The sequence below is a fragment of the Podarcis liolepis genome (assembly GCF_965112155.1).
Source record: "Podarcis liolepis genome assembly, chromosome: 1".
NCBI lineage: Eukaryota > Metazoa > Chordata > Lepidosauria > Squamata > Lacertidae > Podarcis > Podarcis liolepis.
The window spans coordinates 32,078,330-32,085,969 of NC_139554.1; positions in this window are offsets into that span (position 1 = coordinate 32,078,330).

Here is a 7,640-nt window from a genome sequence, read left to right on the forward strand (position 1 = left end):
AGCAGAACAGTCTCATAGCGCCAAAGGAGCTTTTTAATAGAAAGGGATGTGCACGAACAAGATGGATTGTTTTGAGAGGTTTCCTCCAAGTCACTGATCTAGGGGCTTCCAATCCATGCTCTTTGTGCCATGAGACTTGCTTTGAACAAGTCACTATCTCTGAGTCTAACCTACTTCACAGGGTGGTTATGCAGATAAAAGGGGAAGGAGAGCTGTATATGAAACCTTGAGATCCTAGGGGGGAAAGTGGGGGAATATAAATTAAATAAAGAAACCTCCACAAAACCCCTGCCCACCTACTGAAGTATCCCCAATGTCCCATTTGGAAATGACTGAAGAAGGTGCACCAAGTCAAGTCAGTTCAAACATGCCTGTGCCAATAGCATGAGCTGTTCATTAAAGCTACTTTCCTCAAAGCATCACTTCTCTATTTGCTTTCCTTTAAACGTCCTGGAGGGGCGCAGGTGGCACTGTGGGTTAAACCACAGAGCCTAGGACTTGCCGATCAGAAGGTTGGCGGTTTGAATCCCCGTGACGGGGTGAGCTCCCGTTGCTTGGTCCCAGCTCCTGCCAACCTAGCAGTTCGAAAGCACATCAAAGTGCAAGTAGATAAATAGGTACCGCTCCAGCGGGAAGGTAAACGGCATTTCCGTGCACTGCTCTGGTTCGCTAGAAGTGGTTTAGTCATGCTGGCCACACGATCCAGAAGCTGTACGCTGGCTCCCTCGGCCAATAAAGCGAGATGAGCGCCGCAACCCCAGAGTCGGCCACAACTGGACCTAATGGTCAGGGGTCCCTTTATCTTTACCTAAATGTCCTGGAACTTTGTGGTGCCTGGCAGTAAGTGTGAAGCATACACAGAATATGTCCAAGTACAATACAATAGCTTCACCTTGCCATAAAAGCGTACCCACATATTTATTATAAGGCGGCATGAGGATGATGTTAGACTATGGGGTGTGCTGGCTGGGGCTGAAAGGAATGGAGTCCCATACCACCTGGAGGGCCACAGAACTGCCATCCCTCTTACAAGGGTTTGCCTTCTACTCACTGCTGCCCATGCTTCTTCTCTGTTATTCAGCAGCACAACATAACTGGAGGTGCACCATTCTTTTAACTTCCCTTGTTTCAGCCATCTGAAAAATGAGCCAAGCAGCAAAATCCATTGCATTCCTCCCAGAGATAGAGCCCTGAACGGTTGCTTGTTGTATGTGGCTGGATGGCATAACTAGCTATTATCTGGATGTCCTATCCCCTGTTGCTTATTGACCCATATTTCATGAGAGCAATAACAGCAACTAAGAATTAAAACTGTGTAACAAGATAATGACTGGGTTGCCAGAGATTGTGGAGAAACCGCAAGTCAACACAGGAACATTTGGGCAAACATATTCACCATATTAAAGGAATTGGGTATTTATGATAAATCCTCATCCCAGTCTTTATCTTATGCTTTCATTCATTCTGTATTGCTGGGTGGGGGGACTTAAAAAGTAGAGATTGAGTGTAACCACTCTGTTGGAATTTGAACTCTTAAGTCCCCAGGTTCAAAACCAAGACTGAAAGAACTACATATTCTAGACCAAGAATTGGGAATCTGTGCCTTTTCCATAACTGCCATCATTTGAGACTATTGGTCATGATGACTGGGACTGATGGAAATTGGAGTGGAAAAGCATCTGGAGTGCCATATGTATCATTTTAAGGAATGCTGTTATATGATCCCACTTAGCTGCCCTACTCAGCACCTGGACAGTCACTTTCAGCATGAACAGCAGTTTTCAAGGGAAGCCCCATGTAGAGCTCATTGCAGTAGTCCAGCCATGAGGTCATCAGATTGGATTACTGAGGCCAGCCTACCAAAGTTCAAGAAGAGCCATAACTGGCAAGCCAGCCATAACTGGATATAGGCACTCTTTCTCACTGACAAATCTGCAGTTAGCCAGCCACTCGGTTACCTTGCCCTAAAAGGGGATACTAGCAATTGGGCAGTAGTTGCCCAACACTGCAAGGTTTAGTGAGCCCGCCTCCTAAGGACGGGCCACACCTTCACCTCTTTGAAGGTGACAGGCACTACTCCTTCCTGCACTGCAGCATTAATCAGTCATGGATCTGCCCAGCTAGCTCTTATAAGGCCATGATGGGCAAGAATCCAGAGGACACATGGTTGGCTAATCTCTGTGCTTGTCCTCCTGTCCACATCATCAGGACACAAATGCTAAAACTGCTCCCATAAAATGTGACCAGATGGCATTCTGGACACCTTGACAAGATCTGCAGTAACCGTGGCTTCAAATTCAGAGCAAATACCAGCGATTTTACCTTTGGCTTAATGGGCCTGGACACAACCCTAAAAAACTCTGCTGGACAGTTCACTGAGGATGCAATGGTGGTAGAGGAGTAAGCTTTCTTTACCACCACCATATGGTAAGTTCAGTTACACGCTCTAAGCTGTGTTTGGTCATATTCACTTGTGTCACTTGCACTCTAGCTATCTACCAGTCTGTTTATGTCCCAGAGCTCCTTGGAAAACCAGGGAGCTTTCCAGATTCCACTCCACTGGAGAAAGCCCTTGGGAACAAGCAATACTGTTCACGGCCCTTTCCAGAGCAAAACCAAGGTGTCGGCAGGAGTTCCACACACTCATGCCAACAGAAAGCCCTCCCTCCCAAAAAAGCATTCAGGAATCCCTTAGGAGTCCATAAGCCTCAAGGGACAAACCATCTGAATTGGTCACTCCTGCAAAGATTAGTTGCTGCCAATCCAACCCTTTTATTTTTATAGATAGATGATAGATACGGTACATGATGATAGATAGACAGACAGATGATAGGTAGATAGATGATAGATAGATGATAGAGTGGTACCTCGGGTTAAGAACTTAATTCGTTCCAGAGGTCCGTTCTTAATCTGAAACAGTTCTTAACCTGAGGCACCACGTTAGCTAATGGGGCTGCCACGCCGCCGCAACACAATTTCTGTTCTCATCCTGAAGCAAAGTTCTTAACCCAGGGTACTATATCTGGGTTAGCGAAGTCTGTAACCTGAAGCGTTTGTAACCTGAAGCGTCTGTAACCCGAGGTACCACAGTAGATTATAATTTATTGATAGATAGATAGATAGATAGATAGATAGATAGATAGATAGATAGATAGATCATAGATAGAGATTAGATAGATAGATAGAGAGAGAGAGAGAGAGAGACAGACAGACAGACAGACAGACAGATAGATACAGATGGATGGTAGATGATAGATATAGATATTTCAGCTCCAGTCCCCTCAAATGAGTGGTCTCTATACCCCCTGCATTTGCATTTTATTGTCTAAACTCTGGCACACGCATTTTCAGCATCCTGAGTCCAACTGAGCCCCTCAACCTTACTCCCCAAACACGCATGAACGAGCTTCTGTTTGCCCTCCTATAGCTGCTGCGTTTGCCCTAAACTGATCAGCAACAACAGAGTTTGGGTTTGTCTCCTAACCTTTACTTTTATTTTCAGTCACATCTCACACACCATGTGAGGGCAGGGCATGAAGGTGACATCCTTCCCTGTTTGTACCCCCCCCCCCAGCATAGTGCTTCCGAAGTTCCATTTAGATAGCATGGCTCTTATAGCCACAAATTTGCCTGTCCCTTTTGCCATAGTCCTCTGGAATTCTTGATTCTTTTCGGATCCCACATAGCTCTCTGAGGCCTCCTCCTTCCTTCCTTCCTTCCTTCCTTCCTTCCTTCCTTCCTTCCTTTCTTTTCTTTCTCTCGCTCTCGCTCTCGCTCTCGCTTCCTCCTTACTCTAGCTATTTATTTTCTGTTTTTACTATCGCAGGAATTTTACTAGTCACAGGAAAAGTAGATTTCTGTCCAGTCTCTATCCTTAGTTATCTTGTTGACATTGCCTCCTGCCTGTTCTGCTGATTTTCACACAAAGGCAGAACTTGTAATATCTTCGTCTAAACCTCTAAACCTCTCCCTGAGCTACTGCTATCTCCTTTGCCTCCCAGGCGCGCAACTTTGGGATTGCATTTGACTCCTTCCTTTCTGTCTCCTCCTACGTTTAAGCAGTCACCAAATCCTGCAGCTTCTTCGTTTTCTTCATCTCCAAGATCTGCCCTTCTCTCCCAATGCTATGGATAAAATGCTTATCCATGCTGTTGACATCTCTTGTCTAGACGATTGTCACCTCCTCCTTGTCAGCCTTCCCTTCTGCCGCATCTCCTTCTTCATTCAGTTCACAATGCCTCTGCTAAAATCATCTTTCTTTCTTGTCACTTCTATGATCTCATCACCCTCTTCACACTCTCTGTCACTCTCTGCATCAATTTTAAGATCCTACTAGTTCTTACTTTTAAAGCTCTCCATTTTTCTTCCTACGGTACCTTTCCCCTGCCTTCTCTTTGCCCTTTATCACCATTTATTTCATGAGCACAAACCAGCATATATTATGGTTCTCCCCCTTTACTTTTTCCTCACAACAGCCCTGTGAGGTAGGTTAGTCTGAGAGACAGTGACTAGTCCAAGGTCAACCCAGTGGGCTTTATGGCTGAGCCGGAAATTGAAACTTGGGTCCTAGACCAGTGCTCTAATCACTACACTGCATTACCTCTACTTGGCTAAATTCCTAGTTATTTAGTAGCTACCTGACTCTCCTAGCTCATGTCCCAAGCTCCACTACCCATTTTTCAATCCCAGCACTCACTTCCCCAGCCAGTTTGTTCTGTCCAATATAGTTTGTACGGTCTCTGGGCTGTGATTTGTATCATTTGGCCAGATGGGTGTCCCTAGCACACTCTGGGTGCAATTCCTAGTAAGAGAAGGAAGAGAGAATAATTGTTGAGAAGCGGAAAGAAGGCAGCTGAAAACTCTTATTGGTTGGGTGCTCTTCAGAGATCTGTAATTAACATAGGTGCATCAAAAAGACCATCAAGGGTTTAGGTCACTTAATACAGACTTGACTAATAAGCAAGAGAAAGTGGAGAAATGTACTGTATGTTTATAGGAGAAGAAACTAAAAAGAAAATGGAAAAAAGGAGAAGGGAAGAGCAAACAAGAGAACATCTAAGGGAGAAGGAAAATGGAGCGGGGAGATGGAGGGAGGGAGAGATTGAAGGGGGCAGAGACTGTATTTTCTATAATTATTGTGGATTGGCTCGGATTAAGGGCAACTAGCTATCTCTTGGTTTTTCCTTTTTATATAACAACTAATCTCCTTCTAATCAGTTATTATTAAATTATATTCCATTTTTAATTCATTCACAGATCACTGGTGGCACAATTCGGACATCTGGACAGATAATTGAATAGAGATAATTTATGTAAATGAGGAACAGTTGTGTACAGAGGTGGGGGAGGGGAGAGTCCAGCTTTTACAAGGCCACTGACCTAATCAGAAATCTCTGGGAGCTGTCCCTGTTCTCGGTTAGGACACAGCAGGTTCAAGGTCAAGATGGTCTTTGTACTAAGTTACTGGCAGGAAAAGAAGCACGGGTGTGCTGCTAAAGGTCACTCCATCTTGGTTCCACACAGGCTGAGAAGTTTTGGATGCCACCCTGCTTTAAACGGCAAATCACCCCTAAAAATTTATATATTTTCCCTGTATATTGAGCAAGGGAAAGTATCTGGCAGTTATCACTACAAATAAAAAATACAACACTTACAATGAATAATTAAAAGGGGCTTTTGAAACTCCTTATGGAGGTACTACAAATAAATAGGGCTTTACTATTCTGAACTGAAATATGTGTATTTTTACTTGTTTATATTGCATAAAGCTAAGTTGGTAGAGCATGAGAATCTTAATCTCAGGGTCGTGGGTTCAAGCCCCAAGTAGGGCAAAAGATTCCTGCATTGCAGGGGGCTGAACTAGATGACCCTTGTGGTTCCTTCTAATTCTACAGTTCTTTGAATCTGTATCTTACTTATGTGTCTGGCAAGGGGGTACATATTTTCTGTGTGGAGCATAAAGTTAACTTGAAGTTCTAGCGAGTGCCCCAAGGCATAGACATCCATTATTGCATGTTTACAGGAAGGCACATCTCTCTCTGAGGGCAGGAAATTTAAAAGCTCTAAACCATATTGATCCTGTAACCTGAGGGGAGGGGCAGATGATTGACAAGGGGAGTCTATTTTGGCAGGTGGGGGATACGGGTGGCTCTGTGGTATAAACCACTGGGCCTCTTGGGCTTGCCGATTGGAAGTTTGGAGGTTCGAATCCGCTGGACGGGGTGAGCTCCCGTTGCTTTGTCCCAGCTCCTGCCAATCTAGCAGTTCGAAAGCATGCTAGTGCAAGTAGATAAATAGGTACCACTGCGGCAGGAAGGTAAATGGCGTTTCCGCGCACTCCGGCTTCCGTCATGGTGTCCCATTGCACCAGAAGCAGTTTAGTCATGCTGGCCACATGACCCAGAAAGCTGTCTGTGGACAAACGCTAGCTCCCTCAGCCTGAAAAACAAGATGAGTGCCACACCCCATTGTTGCCTTTGACTGGACTTAACTGTCCAGGGGTCCTTTACCTTTTACCTTTATTTTGGCAGGTAGCCATCCAAGAAGCCCAGCAGATCAAGGGGATCTCAGCATGATAACAGACACTTTGAAGCCAGGGAGGGAGGGTTTAAGGAACAAAAGGCTACTCGTGAGTAGGGCTTCTACTGAGAGCCTGTTGAGTTTTAGGGACTGTGTAGACCAGGGATCGAAAACTGTATGTATCCAATTTTGTTGTGGTTTTGCTCAAAAGGGAATATTTTGGGTCTCTCTAATTCTTCTGTGTAATATCTTGTCCTTAAAACCCCTTCATTTTTTTCAGTTTAGTAAACATTTTGTTTCTTAAACCTGTATGGTCTCAACTTGAGGTAAACAGCCTACAGCTGTAACCTTGAGCTACCTAAGGAGGTTTCAGAGAAAACCCCAGGGAATCTTTGGAGGCTATTTGATAAGGGGCAGCTGGTAAGTACCGTATTTTTTGCTCTATAAGACTCACTTTTTCCCTCCTAAAAAGTAAGGGGGAATGTGTGTGCGTCTTATGGAGCGAATGCAGGCTGCGCAGCTATCCCAGAAGCCAGAACAGCAAGAGGGATTGCTGCTTTCACTGCGCAGCGATCCCTCTTGCTGTTCTGACTTCTGAGATTCAGAATATTTTTTTTCATGTTTTCCTCCTCCAAAAACTAGGTGCGTCTTGTGGTCTGGTGCGTCTTATAGAGCGAAAAATACGGTAATCAATCCCTTATCTGGTGGCAGCAAGTACCTCAAATGGGGGAATGGTGGGTATAAGTTGTGGCCAGGTCTCTCTTCCCCAGGCAGCATAGGACCCAAGTGGTTGGTCCATGAGCAATCACAGGCAGCAAGGTAACAATGCATGATTGAAGACAGGTCAGTCTGGGCATACAGGACACCCCACCTGCGTATCTAGAAAATTGAGCATATGGTCCCTTGATCCTACCTGGCTGTGCACAGCAAAGTATTTTCCCTTCAGTCACCTTGTGCTGAGATCAATAGTTAAAACTTTACAGTGCAACCTTATGCATGTTGAGTCAGAAGCAAGTCCCACTATATTTTATAGGGTAAGTGTACAGAGGATTACAGCAGTCTAAAGGTTTCAGGTCCAATGTGCTCAGAAAGTTTGCCAGAAACAAAGTGGATGCTGGGGA